This window comes from Podarcis cretensis (genome assembly GCF_951804945.1).
Source record: "Podarcis cretensis genome assembly, chromosome: 2".
Taxonomy (NCBI): domain Eukaryota; kingdom Metazoa; phylum Chordata; class Lepidosauria; order Squamata; family Lacertidae; genus Podarcis; species Podarcis cretensis.
This window is the reverse complement of record NC_137171.1, coordinates 86,312,337-86,330,763: the sequence shown is the minus strand read 5'-3', so window position 1 is coordinate 86,330,763 and position 18,427 is coordinate 86,312,337. Positions and strand designations below refer to the sequence as shown.

The window sequence follows — 18,427 nt, the reverse complement described above, 5'->3', positions numbered from 1 at the left end:
ACTAAAAATTAAAAAGCACAGAGAGTCACTCAGAAATTTTTATGTTATATGGTGGCACACAAATGTCATTAATAAATATACATTCAAATCACAAACATCAGAACATATAATCTCATATATTTATCTAGATATATATGTTTGGAACTACAGCTCCCACCAGCACCAACCATCTGGCTAGCTGGGGCTTATGGGAGTTTTAATCCAGAATACCTGGAGGGCACCAGCTTGGCAAAGTCTGGCCTAGAATAACAGATGCAATGGGAAATGCCATTTTCTCTAAAGGTTTGCTTTTCATCCTAGAAAGTAAAGTCCTTGTAGAATACAGTGAGCATCCTTTATGAGTTCTACTTGTGGTCAGATAACTATAATAAACATGTAGGCCAACTTTGTTACGAACAAATTGAGTGAAAAGTTATTTATGGCAATTAACTTTGACTTAAGAGCCAAAGTTACTTCTTGATTTAATGAGGACTTCATGTGCATGTTTAAAACTCTCCCATGAAAAACAGTGGTATATAAAGGGCTCAGTTTCTGTTAGATTGTGCCCTTAAAATAGTCTACTGCCTTATGAGGCCTAGGCAGGCTCTCTCTTTGCTTCAAAACTGCTGCATTATTTCAGTGATTTTTGAACTGCTAAAATCCTAAGGCTCCAGCTGGATCTGAACACTTCTGGCTCATGAAATCTACATTCTCTCAAGTGACTGAAGATCTAATGGCATGGTAACAAACAAGTCAAACAAGTGAATCTTTCAGAGCATGTGCCAGATTTTCCTAATCCCAACAGACTCTATTGGGATTTTGAAATGTTGCCTTCATATTATGCCATTTCCTGTAATCCAGAAAGCTAATCAATGCTTTGAGATGCCACAGAATGTCTTGTCTGTTTTCAAGGATGCTTCACAAATACAAAATGTCACTGCTCACATTTTCAAAACAAAGGGATATACTAGCAAAGCTGATCAGAGCCTTATTATGTATTGGTTCTGCAGAAGAAATATATATAAAGCAAAGGAGATGGATAGCATTATTCACACAAAACAAGCAAGGAAATGATAGAAGCAAGCTGTTGGGCTGTAAAGAATTCTTCAGGCTTATGTGCATTATTAAAATGAGGATTCAGGAGCACTTCTAAACTGCTAGCTTGCTGTGTCAGGGGAGTGCAACCTCATATAAAATAGGCTGAACACCATCTCCCTGGACATAGCCAGGACATGCCCACAGCACCTCCATCTTGTCATGATTCAACTGTAGTTTATTGGCACGCATTCAGCCAGCCTTTGCTTTTTCTTATATGATTCTGCCAAGACATGCTGTCTAAACACAGTTCAATTACATTCTGTTTAGTATAACTTTCCATACAGATGAAACATCAACAGAGTAACATGCCATCACCTTCCAGTGGGGGCATTCTTTGGAGAGCCTTCCAAAGTAATTGTAAAGGCCAACCCCTTCTGAACATCCCCAAAATTATGTAAGGATGTTTTGGTTTGGTTCCATTTATGAACTTCTGGAATACACAACTGCCAAGGTCAAGATTAACTGAAGCTACTCTGATGCTGAAGTAACCATGGGAGGGCAATCACACAGGCATGTCTCTGGATTAAATATAAGATGGGACTGGCACCTCCAAAGATCCCCTGATGCTTGTTGAAGTAGTGCAATCATGAGCTATAAAATAAAATAAAATCAGGTACAATTTTTTATTATGTTTCATACTTTCCTCTGAATATTTTATTTAGAGCACATTCTATGCAACCTACTGGGAAAATGGGTAGTCAAACCTTTTCAGTCTCATCCTCATAATGCAGCCAATTATATATATTTTTTTCTTTCAGATGCCTATCAATGTCCAATAGCCTCTAGCACCTTAAGAATTACAGTAAACAGTATCTGAAAAACTAGGCATTGTGCCCAGGTAAATTTCAAATATGGAACAAAAGCCAAGGAGAGGAAATGAAAATGCCAACAACAACAACAACAAATTGAAAAAGTACTCTCAAACCACATTAATAATAAAAAAGAAATCCAAAGCAGATTTTCCTCCTTTTATAGCTTATATGAAATCACATAAAAGGATTTTATTAAAACTTCAAATAGTAAAAAGCAGAATTACAGACTTCCACATATTGTAACATCTTCGGAGTCCATGAATTTCTTCAATAAGCAGAATGGAGGCCTCCAAATAGAGCAGGCAATGGGGGAAAGAGCCTTTTAAACTTTTAAGTATAAAATGTCTTTAATAAAACGAATAAATTAAAATGACTTATTTGTCAACCAGCTGTAATTGCTTGATGTCCTATTTAAAAGATTCAGGAAGTGTCAAATCACCTTTCGGATTTATGTAAAACGTGCAATGAACTTTTGGGTTACAATGTGTGTTAATCAGTAGTTCCTGTGAAAGCAAATTCAGGGTGGTAAAAACAAAAATGAGATTGCAGAGAGCTCTAAAAAGATCTCGCTAAGCTGGGGGTTGGTTTCAGACTTCATTCCTGCCACTGAGAGCATCACCTGAGCAGAGTTCTGCTCCCAGGATGCTCTTGCCAGTGCTTTTGCCAATTCCCTCCTCTAGTTGGAGCCTCCACCGGCCAACTAGTGCCCTCTCACACAGTTCCAGAGGATCAGGGAACCTACCTGAAAAGTGTGGGAGGTGGTGCTGGAGACTACAGCACTAGAACAGGGAAGGAGCCTTTATATCCATCTATGGAAGGCAAAGTCTGGGTCCTGAGCAAATGGGCAGTAAAGGTGTGGTTCAGTGGCACATGAATGTAGATGTCAGACTCTTCAGTTCAGTAGCTAGGGCACTAAACCAGCATCACGAGAAGCAACCACAGCAGATACCTTGCAAAAGCAGGTGTTCTTTTCACCCCAGAATTATACCATGACTCCTGCCGTGTGCATAGCCCTGTGGGTCTGCTGTGTGCAGTACAATACAGGCTGTAAAGAATGTGCCACATGCACCAGCATCCCTGTTCAAAGCTGCCATGTGATCAGATCCATTGCTGAAAAATGCAGGAAAAAGACAGCACACCAATAGAAGTGGAGAGTGCCCTGAACGAGACTTGCATTTAAACAGAAGTTGTTACTTGCTTACTGTATGTTTCGGATGGATAAAGTACCTGCGGTGCTAAAATGAAAATGTAATGCATGCCAATATGTACCAAAACCTTCCCAGGGTAGGATAAAGGGCCATAGCTCAGTAGTAGAACCCATGCTTTGCATGCAGACAGTCCCAGGTTCATTCCTCGGGGTCTCCAGGCAAGGCTAGGAAAAATCTGTGCCTGAAACCCTGGCGATCCACTGCCAGTTAATGCAGACAAGGCCGAACTAAATGGAACAATGGCAGCTTCCTGCACCCTAGGTTAGCCCATGTTCTAATAAAATGCCAAGATCTCGGGTTCGATCTGTTTACAGGCCACTTGCATATTCCTGAAATGCAGGGGGTTGCACCAGATGATTCTCGGGGGCCCTTCCAACTCTACAATTCTATGATACCTATTTCCCATTTCTTCCTCGATAGCCCTGGGTATGCAAGGAATGCAGAATCACCCTCTGCATAGTTTGGATTAATGCCATTGCAGACACACCTCTTGTACTCTGACACAACCATAGGAGAAATTAATGAGCAGCAGCTGGCTGGCGGCCTGCTGTTCATCCTGGTTTAGTTCCTGAAATAAGAATGGCCACCTGAGGAAATTCCATAGTGAAGGAGAAAGGGATCCCAACTGTGCAAGGTCATGTCAAAATATAGATGTCCCGGTCAGCCGTGGCTGCTTGCTGAGAATTCCAAGCAGTTCTGCCTGTATGGGAACAGCCAGAGGCAGGTGACCCCGTTGCTGCATCTCGCTAAGGACTTTGCGGAAGCACACATGCTAAAGCCAGCAACATTTTCAATTGCAGCCTTGAACAAATGGCATGTTTACATATAATTGTTCTAGCAGGGTCATGTTTGCTTGTTGGTATACATAAAGGTTTGGTTCCCCAAAGGGAGTTCACCACATGACAGTTTCCATTGAGTCATAATGGAAATGTCATTCCCCTTTCTGGCAATGTTACATTACACCGGGGAACTGGGGGGGGGGGGGAGTGGCTATACTTGCTACGCGAATAAAATTACCTTCTCTTTCTCATCTTCCACAAAACAGGAAGTAAGAAATAAAAGTAGCCACATTGGCCTCTGAGATATGTACAAGGAATAAATACTTTTTGCCTATTTCCTGGACACATACCACACACAGGCTTACTCATGAGACAGTTACAAGAACTTCTAATTTCCCTGTCGTGTAATGAAGGGTTGGAGCCCTTTCTTTCCCCCACTTTGAATCCCTTCCATTTCTGCCTATGGGATATACTGCTATATTTGGGTATTGCAAATATTTTCTAATGGTACATCACAGGATGCCTGCTCAAAACTACTTCAGGTGTGATAGCCCTTAATATTCATATTGAAAAGATGAGTTGGCAACCAACATTAGGTATATTCATCTCTCCATCTTTGAAGCCCTAGCACAGGGGTGGCTAACCCATGGCCCACGTATTCCCCCAAAGTTTTTATGGTTCCCAAGCCACCCTCAAATTTGTTGTTTTCTAATGAAGCTAAGGGGGAAAAATGACTGTTTCCATGCCCCACCCCCTGTGATGCCAAGCCCTTTGTCCATTTTTCTTTCTTTCCTGAGTGCCCTCACAGTAACCCCACTGTGATACTAAAAGTATTTTGGGAGGTTCCTGAAGGGCTCCCGAAAGTTATCCTTTAAAATAACAACTGTCTACTCCCACAGATCCCTTGCTGCGAGTCTGTTCTTCCAAAAGCTTTTTCTTCCCACCCCCCAAAAATGTGCACTTTCAAAAACCCATGTTGATGTGCAACTCCCAGAGTGTTCTCCATGAGCCAATGTGACCCTTGGCCCCCAAAAGGCTAGTCACCTCTATCCTAGCTAAAGACGATGACTTGTGCTTAATTCATGTTGTAATTTTGCTTGTTTACCTTATGATGCAATTGTTTAGTTGTTTTTCTGGTTGGCCACTGAGAGAAAAGGACGCTGGACTAGATCCGGCAGGCCTGTTCTTATGTTATTGAAGACAGCTATCAAGTCTCCCCTTAACCTTCTAACAAGCCCACCTCTTTCAACTGTTTCCCGTCACCATCCTCCGGGCACACACTAGGGCAGGCGACAGGGGGCAGGGAGACAATGGGGAGTGGTAAGAAGCGGGGGGGGGGGGGGTGTTCCAGGGACATCTCAGGAGGGGGATGAATGCTTGGAGGTGGGCATGTCTGTAACAATGGCACAGTGTTTCAAGTGACTTCTTTTGTGTTCTCAGTGCCAACTTAGTAAAGCCTGTGTATAAACCCATCATTATCCTGGCTACCTTCCTCTAGATTGTTATTGTATTTGCATTGTAAATGTATTTCACAAAGAATAAATGCTACTGGGGAAAGGAGGTGGCAGTTGGCAGTTGGTTGGTTATTCCATTAGTTCATTCTTTGAGAACGTGGGAGTGTGGTGACTTCAAGCAGACACTTTCTGCAGGAGTTTGTGAGGACAGTCAAGTTGTGGATAAATAACTTACGCACTGCTGTGAAGGAGTTTTGAAAACAAAAGGACTAAACCCTCTCTTGGACTCAGGGAAGAGAAACGCATTGTATTCATATATGAGAATATATGAGAATGTTTGTTGTTCACCTGCTGCCAACCTGACAAGTAAAGATTTAATTTCAAGTTTGTGTAAGGAATATGTCAATTGGTAAAGTATGAAACTCTTAAGCTCAGGGTTGTGGATATGAGGCCCATGTTGGGCAAAAGATTCCTGCATTGCAAAGACCTGAACTAGATGACCCTCATGGTACCTTCCAACTCTATGATTCTATGATTTTATGACGAATAGCTAACACAGACTTGCTCCAGTTTGTCAAAATCCTTAATATGTGGACACAGTACTTAATACGGGACATAGTACTCCCAACTCTTTCTATTTCTATTTTCTCAATGCAAGCTGCCTGGGTAGTTTTGGGTCAGTCACTCTCTCTCGGCCTAACCTACCACACAGGATTGTTGTGAATGTGACATTTGTTTCTTTGTTTGCTTGCTTGCTTGCTTGCTTGCTTGTTTCACTGCATTTATCTCCCACCCTTTTCTCCAAGGAGCCTATGGTGGAATATATGGTTCTCCTCTTCCTCATTTAATCCCCATAACAACCCGGGGGGAGGGGACCATGCCCACCATCCCAAGTTGTTCCTTGCAGGAAAGATGAGCTAAAAATAAAAACCAATCAATCACATAAAATGCACATTACTGCTGTCTGATTATAAATGCTTTTAGCGGTTGTGAGCTTGGAACTTGGAGATGCTATTTATTTGGATTAACCAGAAGCAAAAACAGGGGAGTACGATTCTGTGTACATCAGGCTTGGTGGCTGCCTTCTCAAATTCAGAGAGTAATTGTAGAAAAAGTAATGTGTGTATCAAAGGAGCTTGGTTTGCTGTGAGCGTGATCTTACTCGAATATGAAAGAACTCCTGCCTAACCCAGCTAAGTACCCAACATTGCCATTTACTTAAAAGGCATGTATAATGCAAATGGGACCACTTGCGTCTTCTGTGTGTGTTAGGCAGGTGCTTAAGTGCTTTGCTGGAAGAAACTGTACTGGCTGCGCTGCATCGTGTAGAATCAAACCCCTCATGCGTACAAACGGCACATCTCACTCCCACTATATTTGCATGAATGCAATGAACCCAAGCTGGTATGTTGTTAAGAGGGTAAATGATGCCAGGGGTGTTTTGGGTGGGTGGGGATGGTTGCCTTTTAATAGAGGAAAGAAATCAACTGCATATAATTAAAGCAGGGTATATAGTTGGTGTGAGAACAATGGAGGAAAGAAGTAGAAATGAGTGGGGGAAGAACAGACTGATGATAGATAGAAAGACCATAAAGAGGGGGTGAGAAGACAGTGTTGTGCCTGCCGCTACACATTTACAGCAGGATTTGCAAAGGATTACTTCATTTTGGCATCCACAGGTAAATAGAATTTATAAGATCCTTCTGCTCCACTTCACTGCAGCAACCTCTTTAATTGCAGAAGGGTAATTTGATTTGTGAAGAAGATTTAATCAGATGCATGTGCCAAGCCATTTGCAATTCTGCTGAATAGGCGCATGAAGATCTGCTTCACTGATGATGACAATAGCAATGTGTAGGAAAAAAATTATGCAAGAAGCAGTATTAATGTCAAATCTGGGAAATATGGATAGGACAAAGAAACATTAAGAACGAGCCATGTCTCTAAGTTAAGGTAGCAGGAAACTGCTAGGAAGAGCAGCAGACAAAGGAAACAAGGGGATATGAAGCATGAACAGGAGGAATTTGCATGTGTGTGGGAAATCCCACACACAGAGCGCTCCAATAACATGCAAAGTGGCTTGAGAAAGGGACATCCAAAATGCTCACATGATCCAGGTGACCTGCTTATAAATGGCAGAGAAGTCATTAACCAGTCTCCTGGGAGAGATTGGACATTAAGGAGAGGACCAGGTTACTGGATGAGATATGATTCTTGATACCCAAGGATGGATGCCAGGAGCTGTAGCACAAAGCATGGGTACAGGCCGGAAAAATATCAACCCTGCAGATTCACAAATACATTTTTGTGTGTGCGTCAGATGTTTGGCCCCAGAAGATAATGTCGAAAAGCACTGAAAACCACTGTGTTGGATTTTGGGCCACACTAGACTGGTGTTTTTTGTGGTTACTGTATATTCTGCAACATGTCAACAGTGCAATGACAGTGCATTAGTGGTGGGTTTATAATGGACACATCATTTGGCTTTATTAGTTCTGCAATGATTCGCCAATGTTACCACATTATTGCCATCTGGAAGGACACTCTTGCACTACAGCACAAGAAAAGCTGGTCAAAAAAAATAATCTGGATCATTTGTGGTATAAAAACATGCAAGATGTAAACAGGAACTTAAATGCACTGATTGGAAATGAAGTAGTATAATTGCTGCAAAACTTTTGCAGGCATAAACATATAACTGCCCCACTACCATCGTAATCACAAATCATCGGGAAAGCACAATAGAATGGGTGTTTGGAGGGGCTCTTTGTGTCATTGCTACCTCTCACTCTTGCCACCTCTCACTCTTGTTCAAGACCCAAGGCTACACAAAGTGTGGAATCCATGAATGTCCATGAGATGCTCTGGATTCTAGCAAAGAAATATTAGCAAAGAAAGGGATATTTATATTATATTATATTATATTATATTATATTATATTATATTATATTATATTATATTATATTATATTATATTATATTATATTATTACATTACATTACATTACATTACATTACATTATAAATTCCTAGGGAGGGACACGGGTGGCGCTGTGGGTTAAACCACAGAGCCTAGGACTTGCCGACCAGAAGGTCGGTGGTTTGAATCCCTGCGACGGGGTGAGCTCCTGTTGCTCGGTCCCTGCTCCTGCCAACCTAGCAGTTCGAAAGCATGTCAAAGTGCAAGTAGATAAATAGGTACCGCTCCGATGGGAAGATAAACAGTGTTTCCATGCGCTGCTCTGGTTTGCCAGAAGGGGCTTAGTCATGCTGGCCACATGACCCGGAAGCTGTACGCCAGCTCCCTCGGCCAAAAAAGCGAGATGAGCACCGCAACCCCAGAGTGGGTCACGGGTCCGTTTACCGTTACTATAAATTCCTAGAGAAGAAAACAATATAGAGAAATAGGAGCTACTCTCGGATCCTATCATTACTATAAATCAACACATATGAATGGCTACAGAGCAAAACAGGCACTCTAGTGCTTGGCCTAGACAGAGCATCCTTGAAAAGCATCTGGCCTTGAAAAAGTCTACTTGCACCTCATAAGTTAAGCTAGTTAACACTTTAAGAATCTGTGAGCATAGGCAGCATTTATCTATAGTTGGGTGGTCCTTGACAAAGGTGAATGTGACATTTATCATAAACAGATGCTGGGTGGTCCTTGGCTACAGCATACAGTGAATAAGCAAATCCTTCTCCTTAAGCAAGAAACACATGTAGCAGGGAATCTCTACCAGGGCGTAGCTGACCCTAAAGACAATAAAACTAATGGTAAAGCTCTTACTGGGGGTCTAATGACATGTCTACATGGCTGTGTTCCACACTATCATTATGGCACTAAACCAGAAGCAAGGGGAACACATGGAAAGCATCTCCTCCAAAGCAGACATAATTTCCATCCCCTGTGAAGTCAGAAAGTTGGTTGTGCAGATTGGGTGGCCAGTACTGATATCTAACCAATTCCTTTTTGCACTCTGACTGCCAGGAACAGAAGAGACAAAATATTGGCATCACTGTCCAAGTACACTGCATGAAACATACAGTCAAGCCCTTTCCATGCCTCATGCCAGTATGCCACAATGGAACCCTTCATGTGAGCATTAAAAAGAAACAAACTATGCCCACAAGGCATTCTCACAGCTTCCCAATTCTTTCTTTCTTTTTATTTTTCGCATTGATATGTTGTAATAAATAGATTTCCTTTTTTTCCTTCCTGTTAAAGCTTTGCCAATGGTCTCTCATATCTCCCCCATCCAATATTATATTTTGTTGTATTAAAGGACACCATCCGCTGGAAAGGCCTTGTGTGCATGCTCCATCGAAATGAATGGGAGTGGCTCTAACTGCCAAATTTGCTTACATAATCCCCATTTAATTGCATAATCCCAATTCAAGACCACAATACCACAAGGACCACCTGTCTCCATATGAACAGCTCTGGACCCATCATCTAAGGCCCTTTTTTGTGTGTCTCCTACACAAGAGATCCAGGGGGTGGAAACACAAGAATGGGCCTTTTCTTCAGTGGCTCCCTGCCTGTGAAATAAGCTCACCTGGGAGGCTCACCTGGCACCTTCATCGCATATATTTAGGCATTTCTCTATAACCAGAACTTTGGCTGATTATGGTCTTTAAATGTGTTGAAGGTTCTTGGTTTTTGTTTGCTTTATTATGTATTTTGTGTTCTCATTTTGTATTTTTAGGAGGGGAATCGCCCTGTGATTTTCAGATGAAGGTTGGTTAATAATAATAATAATAATAATAATAATAATAATAGGAACTATGCAATGTTGAACATGTGCTCTTATGTAGCTTCCACTCCTTTCAATGAAGGTTGTATGGGAGGACTTCTTGGTCGGTTGTATTCAAAGTAAACTTCTGAAGAATCTTTGATATTACATTCTAAATGTTCTAATATAAATAAATATGTTCATTTAAATATTTATATTTATATTTATAAATATTTTAGAAGGCGGAACCGCACTGGGGCAACAAGATACACTGTATTTTTCCGTGTATAAGACAATGCTTTTTGCTTAAAAAAAAAAAGGCAAAAATTGGGTGTCATCTTATACACAGATAGTGAATGCAGAGGGGGGACGTGCGATTAATGGCAGGAGATTGGCAGCGGCAATTGGGCAGGTGATTGGTGGCTGTGGCAAGGCCTGCTGGCGACTGGCTGTGGCTGCGGCAATTGGGCAGGCGAATGGCGGCTGTGGCAAGTGGACGGGTGGGTTGTTTGTGGCGGCAAGTGGGCAGACAACTGGCGGCTTCGGCAAGGTGTGTGATCGGCAGTGGCTGTGGCAAGCAATCGGCAGTGGTGGGCAGGTGGGTGAGCGATTGGTGGAAGCGACCTCCCACCCACCCCCCCAAAAAGCTAAACAACTTAATTTCTTAATTTTGGGTTAAAAAAATAGGGGGCGTCTTATACACGGGGGCGTCTTATACACAGAAAATTACGGTAATATGCTTTGCATTTCCTCCCGCCCCCAACTGAATTTGCATGGGAATCCTATATGTACCACTTTCAAAAGAATATAGATGCACTACAGAGCATTTAGTACAGCATAGGGAAACAAGGCAAATACTTACTGTAGTTTTGAGCACTAGAGGGCAGAGTAATGATGACTTCATTTGCCAAGGGTATCCACTGACACCTTTGAACAACCTTTGCTTCTTAGAAACCTGCTCTGTCATGTGCCTTTTATTGTTTCCTTCCCCATCAACGGGTTTTGACTCGCCTTAGATGTCACAGTCCTCTCTGTCCCGCTGTCACAACTGCTGTGAGAGGGAGCAGCACCCGTTTCCTGGAGCAGAGGAGGACTTAAATGAAGTGCCTGGAGGGAGATCTTAATCTCCTCATTGTGGATACAGACAACATGTTCAACAGATCTGTTCTTTGATGACATTTCCCCAGTTGCCATGGTGGGAGCCCTGTGAATACTGGAGAGGCTGTCAATCATTTCATTAGCCACAGCGGTTTTTCAAAACATATTTCTGTTCATTTACATTTGTAACCTGGCCTGCACTACGTACTTCCAGGACTGGCAAGAACATCGATCTGCCTAATTCCATAAGCAGATAAAACAACCCTGAATTTTGTGTATATTTTTAGCTGAAAGGACCCAGCCATTGGCAGCATGGCAGGCCCACAAGAGTTTTGTTGAACATCCATGCTAGTTTCACAGAAAAAGCCAAGCCATTGTCTTCCTTCTGGCAGGGCTTTCTTTCCATCTTCCGGCAGCTAATCCTCCCCAGATAAACACCGGAAGATTGGGGGGGGTGGGGGGAGCAGTGAGACAATGGCACAACTCCTTCTCTCCAGCAAAGAGCTATTCTTGCTCTGTTGAGTTGAGAAGGGGAGGGTCCAGCCCCCCTTTTCAGGCTGCCCCAGCCTTCCCTGCTGTTGAGATAGTTGTGGGAGGGAAACTTTGAGGATTTTTCCCCTGCAGGAGAAGCTGCAATATGTCACCAGATTTTCATTCTACATTCTGAAGCCTATGGGCAATTTAGTGAATAAGCTAAAGAGTGCTGGAGGGCTGCTCCAGAGTAATGACCCCTCCAGACAACCTGTTTATTCAACAGTCACCCTGATCTGCTTGCACAAAGCTTATGTGGAGGTTGGGTTATATCTCCCCTCGGCCATGGCGCCTACTCGGTGATTTTGCGAAGTCTAGCCTACCTTACAGGTTGACACGAAAATAAAATGCATACTTTTACGCAGAGCACCTTCTGAGCAAGGGTGAGGTGAAATTGGCAATGAATAAATAGAATATTTAGGCACAATACTGTGCCAACTACATAAGAGTATGCTGAAAATGCACCTCTTTGCCTTGTCCATTGGCACCTATTTTGAAAGACCCAGCTGCTTGACTTCTGATTGAAAATTGTTCAAACCAATTTTTATATTATGGTTTCTACATTGTTGTAACTTGCCCTGGGCCATTATAGTGAAGGGCGGGTTGGTGGTAACTGATGATAGCAGATAAATAAATAAATAACATTTTATTTGGGGGGGGGTTAGAAAAAGTGTAGTATAAAAAGTAGCAAAACCAATTTGTCATAGAGACACAGGAAATATAGCAACATAGGAAGCAACCATATACTAAGTCAAATTGTTGGTTTATCAAGCTCAGTATTGTCTAAACTGACTGGCAGTGTCTGTCCAAAGTTTGAGACAGGAAGTCTCTCTGAGCCACAGCTTGAGATGCTGGGAACTGAATCTGGGAGCTTTGGCATGCAAAGCAGATACTCGACCACTTCCCCATACATGTATTCATTGCTTAGCTTGGGTGTAATTGCCCACCAGGGCTCCACACATACATCTTCTCTAGTAATTCTTTCAAGGCATATCACTATGGCACTGACTGCATGGCTTCTGAGCCCTTCATACGCTACGGCAGCAATACCCTGGCTAAGTGTCTCCTACCCAAACCCTGTGCCAGCCATATAGGGTGTGCAGTGCATGAGAGTCAACAAGCTCCAAGGGCCAACCAAAAATGATAATTTTGTTGCATGCCGCAGTTACGCAATAATTTCAGTGTTTTATTTCTTATTTCTGATAATATTCTAATATAACTTTGTCACATCAATTAGCATTACGCATTAAAATGCGCCCATAATTTCTGTATGTTCTAAAGACAGGTTAACAAGCAAAATACATAAGCAGGACTGATTACCGTAACTAACTGTGCATTATCTGTGGTCTCCCAAAATGGAGCCTGGGAACTTGAAAATGGCAGTAGCTTTGTCAAGGGAGCAAGGGTTGTCATGCCACCAAGGAAGATCTTGAATTAAACCCCCTAGACTCCAGGGATAGCATACTATTCACTTGTCCACAAAGGAAGCAGATTATCTTTGTAATATCAAATTCATATGGATAAATATAAATTCTCTCAAGTATTTATAGCCCAGCCTTTCAGAAAAGTGCCTTTTTAATGCTTCGTCTTCTTTTTTATTACTGGTGATGATGTCAACATAACCTACTTTATAAGCCCCACATAACTAATATAACAAAAGAGAGAGAGAGAAAGAAACTGTAATTCTTTGCTGGATGGCACATTGCCGCATTTCAGCAGCCAAAGTGGACAGAATTGTGGAGGAAGTTTTATTATTGTGCAGGCTGGCTCTCTCATGCTGCCTTCCCAATTGACAAAAGCACCATCCATCATGCTTTGCATTCCAATTTTTCTATGCGTTCTTTTCCAGCTCATCATAACATAATTATGTCCCTTCTGTTTCTCCCAGCCAGGAAGTGGGACTTTTTGTCTGCTAAGGCAACATCTGCATAATATAAAGATGACAAACCCTCAACAATAGTGAAAATGTGGCTGAAACTTGCCCATATTGCATAGTTTGTAAATGTTGAGAGGTGGTTACCATTTGCAAATTTTATGCTACTACGTGCTTACGGGTCTCAAATCTTTGAAGACCCTAGGAACACTGTCCTGGTAAGAAGTGACTAGCACTGGGGAGGACTGAGTTAAGAATGGTTGCAGACCTTTAAGAATATTACTGTGGAAATTCAAAGCTTTCTTCTCACTTAGCAAGAGTAGTAGCAGCACAATATACATTTTTGTGGCTATGTAATCACCATATTTGTAAAGCAGTTTACTTCCCCCAAAGAATCTGGACAACTGTAGTTGTCACAGAGCTACAATTCCCAGCCCCCTTAACAAGCTACAGTTCCCAGTTTCTGAGTCTAGGCTGTTTTCCAGAAGTTTTTTAAAATAATTTTTATTAAACATTTTCTTTGCTTACAAAAATATGTGCACTGTCTCTTTCTTCAGGTTGTGTTTTCTACAGATCAGTTATGTTTGTTTTGAGACAGTGTTATATTGCAAATTGCTTCTGAAGCAATGCCAAAATTGGATGTGAAAACTCAGTGTCCATCCATTAGCTCCCAAAATGCCTGAAGGTGATCCTGTATCTTTTCAAAGAGAACTTTTAATGGAACATATGTTGTATCTGAAATGAGTCAAGTGTTGGATCTGAAAATTTAGGGTCCAACCAACTACCAAGTCTCAGCATGCCTGAGCATGATCCCAGACTTTCCAAGAGCATCTCCAAATACATCTCACACCCAAAGGAAGCATGATTAAGCAAATATATTGAGTAAAGTAAGAATGTAAGCACTGGTTCATTAACAGTTTGAGGAAGAAGAAGAAGAAGAAGAAGAAGAAGAAGAAGAAGAAGAAGAAGAAGAAGAAGAAGAGGAGGAGTTTGGACTTGATATCCCGCCTTTCACTCACCTTCAGGAGTCTCAAAGCGGCTAACATTCTCCTTTCCCTTCCTCCCCCACAACAAACACTCTGTGAGGTGAGTGGGGCTGAGAGACTTCAAAGAAGTGTGACTAGCCCAAGGTCACCCAGCAGCTGCATGTGGAGGAGCGGAGACACGAACCCGGTTCCCCAGTTTACGAGACTGCCACTCTTAACCACTACGCAAGCCTGGCATAAGCCCTTGAGTGTGCCAAAAATACTTCTTTAAACACCTGTACTCTAAATTTCCCAGTCTTGATTGTTTCTAGTTTCTAGCAAATCAATCAATCAATCCAGTTTCTTGCAAGAAAAAAGGTACTTACCTTTAATTTTTATTTATTTAAATGAAAGAAGACATATAAATTTGTCATGGGGAAAGACAAATCTGCAAATATTTTCCCTTTTCTTTTTCGTTCCCTCATTTTGTGTTTGTGTAAAAGGAAAACACAAGACACACAGTGAGCTAAAACAACTGAAGAGTTATTGAGAGTCCGTTAAGATAACAAGCCTAGTTAGAATGGTAAATCTTGATAAAGAAACAATTTCAGTTCTGAGAAATGTTTACAGTGAATCAATGGTAAAAAAAATTAAAGTATATGTTTCAATATTACGAGAATTGCTTATCCTTTTAAAGAAAAAGTGTAAGTACCTCATTCTATATTATTTTTTAAATTGCTAGTTAAAAATAGGTCAAAATTTAGATATGGAAAGTCCTTTTCAGTGGTACAACAAAAGTGATCTGGATGGTGTAAATTAAAACCCCTTCATGCATTTGGTTCCTTAATCTCATTGGATGTCTTCTTGATCTGAACCTCTGAGAACCAAGGGAGAAAAATTAAATTTCATGTCTGCATAGCTAATTCCACAAGTCTAAAGAACTTTTCAGTTTTCCTTCTTACTCAGAGCTGATCTTTAAAGCTTAATCTTCAGTTAAGAATAGCTCTTTAATCTTCAGTCATAAATTGATCCCCATGCCAACATTTTCTTATTCTGAAGACACCACTTTGTACTGTGGTCAGTACAAAGTTACATAAGCAAAGCAGCTGAGAGGGAAGCTGCCATTGTCTGCGGAACCTTTACTAAGGCTCCTCACTGAAGTTAGTAACAACAGGTTTATTAAACAAAGCTTTATGCAACTCCCTGGCAGAGTTCTTAAGGTTATAGCACAGTTTCTCCTACACACCATACATTCAAAAATATTTAAAGCACACACACACACACACACACACACACACACACACACACACACCGCAAGAATGCTGGGAATTGCAGTTTATGCCTCACAGAGCTACAATTCCTATCCCCCTTAACAAACTGCAATTCCCAGCATTTTTGGGGGTGGCACACTTTAAATGTGCAGCGTCTACACAACCTTGTGTATGGACTGGTTTCTATATCATGCTAAATCAAACCATATCTTTGTGTGAATGTGTTCAGGTTCCTTTGTTCCTCCCCAGTTATTTTTGTTGCTGTGCCTTAATGACAGCTCATGGTTAGCCTGCAGAGAGCTAAATCATGGGTCTGGATATGGACAAAACACTAAACCAGACATTGGCTTAGCTTCTCTCTGGGAGCCTGCATGTTCACGCTAAGCCATGCCTTGACATGCAAACTAGGCCAATGTGAAGAGAGTGGGGCATGAGCACAAATAGAGTGTTATGTACTGAAGTTCTCATCCTGGGCCAGCAGGGGGATACTGTAGATAGTTATGCAAATAAGGGATTGAAAGTGACATTCTGTGATTGGATAGTTTTAGAAAGTTGTTACAATTATGTGTACTGGAGCTCTATATAAGCAGGCTGACTGAACCCTTCAGCTCAGTTCTGTTCTGATCTCTGAATAAACAAGAGCTGTTTGAAGAATTGCTGTGTCGTCTGATATGTTCACCCACAACTTAACATAGAGGATTGTCCTCTGTAAAGTTGAGCACATGGCCACCATAGTCCTTCCCCACCAGTACAGCAAAGGCTGACTTGCCCCAGTTAATAAAGTCCAGCTCCAAGTCCCAGTTCTCTTAAAATTGGTTCACCATTTTATTTTTATAGCTACATGTTAATTTATACATGGGAAGCACAAATGCCAGGTGGTGAGTTGTCTCACCAAGTCCCAATGTGCCCCCGTGATGTGACATTAATACAGCTCTCTCAAAGTGCCAAGTCAAATAATATTGAGCCAAGCCTATTTATATCTTCTGGCTTTCATTCCATCCACATGTGACTCTGGTATATGCACCAGGCAAAAGGAGGCTTGCTTTTCCGCCTCTCCGTCTGTACCTCTCTACTCCTCCCATCCTGGTTGCCCAAAGCAGAAAAGACCCAGAAGTAACAGAAATTATTGAAATGCCGAGAGAAAAAGGTAAATATGCCCTCTTTTGGAAATGGATACAAATGCGGTAGCAAGGCTGAGCTTTAGGTGGCAGAGAAGTGATGGGGTTGTATTTGTGATGGGAATAGGGGCCTAAACTAGGCCTTGAGAAACAAAAAGAAAAATTTAACTGTGTTCTACAGAGATGAGAGCACCAGCATATGGGAACACTTTGAAACTAGCATGGCAGACAATGGTAGCCATTCAAGAAGGTTTCTTTGCAGTACTTCAATATGAAGCCATAATGTACATCGAATGCATGATAAATTATACAGAACTGCCATTGTGATTGCATGAGACTGCCTGAAACTGAAGTCAAGATTAGAATATCTGTGCCTGAACGAGATGGAAAGAGCATTAAACTATTAGGTTCCAGGGCTACAGACATCAAACAAGGCAACTACAGAAAGCCTAGAAACTGAAATCAACACCAATTTCTGGAGAAATATTTTCACTGAAAATATTTGCAGATGATTTATCAGCTACAGCCATGGAGTTACAGACTCAGATTGAGTATATTACTGTGCCCTGTGAGATCACAATACACACTTAGATGCATAATTGCTCTATTGCTGATATGGGAGTTCTAATTTGGGTGTAGAGTACCTGAGTCTGACAGAATTGCTTAAAGTTACACATATTGGTCAAACACTGCCAGCGAGAAGGGAATGCAAAGTAAGGCTGCATATACACCATGCACATATAATACACATTACTTTAATGTGTACACATTTAATACACATTACATTCAAAATCCTGGGGACTAGTTTATTAAGGGTATTGCAGCTCTGTGAACCACAGTTCTCTGGCTTATTTGGGGGAGGGGGGATAAAGTGCTTTCAATCTATTGTGTGTACACAGCTGAGTAAATAAGAGTTTTCATACCATTGGTGGAAATTAAGAGGCTGCAAAACTGCTCCTTCACAGGAGCCAGTGACAAAAGTTGTGTAGTGCCAGTGTTAATTCACCATCGTACGTTGTATGATGGAACATACATTTGCCACATATGACTTGTGAGTCCCTTAGCTAACAGGGACACTGGAAATGTCAGATGTCATTATGCTGTGAATCAACTTGTTATTTATACTAGAGATGATCAAAATGTTTTGTTGTAGCATGGGGTAGTCCGGGTGTCATCTTTCGATCTCCTCCAAACCTGTGGTTTTATATCTGCAAGATGAGAGGGGGCCTACTAAAGTGGTCAAAATAGTCTCTTCGTTAAGTTGATGGCCCTAGCCAAGACTATTAAGTACCACTGTGCAGAACTAGAGTCCAGATGACTCATCGCCACAGAAACTACTAGTTAGTGATGCTTCTAAAAGGAGACAGACCACTTCTCCTTCCCTAGTTGGAGGTTATGCCATCAGAGTGTGAGGTGGACAACAGACTAGGAACTAGTCTTGTCTGGAGCAGAGATCACAGAGCCAGACTTCCTCTTTGAGTCCACAGCTATGGCCCTTAACTTGGGAGGG

General features: G+C 41.6%; 2 protein-coding genes across 3 annotated transcripts in view; one reads left to right on the top strand and one right to left on the bottom strand.

The window, feature by feature from the left end:
• The window catches only part of MGLL (monoglyceride lipase), an 85,688-nt gene extending 80,687 nt beyond the window's left edge, over positions 1 to 5,001 (bottom strand). Inside the window, exon 1 of the mRNA XM_079964587.1 lies at positions 4,982 to 5,001. The gene's annotated coding sequence lies outside the window, so the exon portion shown is untranslated. The remainder of the gene's footprint in view (positions 1 to 4,981) is intronic.
• An 11,726-nt stretch (positions 5,002 to 16,727) lies between these two features.
• The window catches only part of KBTBD12 (kelch repeat and BTB domain containing 12), a 76,762-nt gene continuing 75,062 nt past the window's right edge, over positions 16,728 to 18,427 (top strand). Inside the window, exon 1 of one of the 2 annotated variants that reach the window (XM_079964550.1) lies at positions 16,728 to 16,946. The gene's annotated coding sequence lies outside the window, so the exon portion shown is untranslated. The remainder of the gene's footprint in view (positions 16,947 to 18,427) is intronic. The other variant, XM_079964549.1, reaches the window with a different exon arrangement.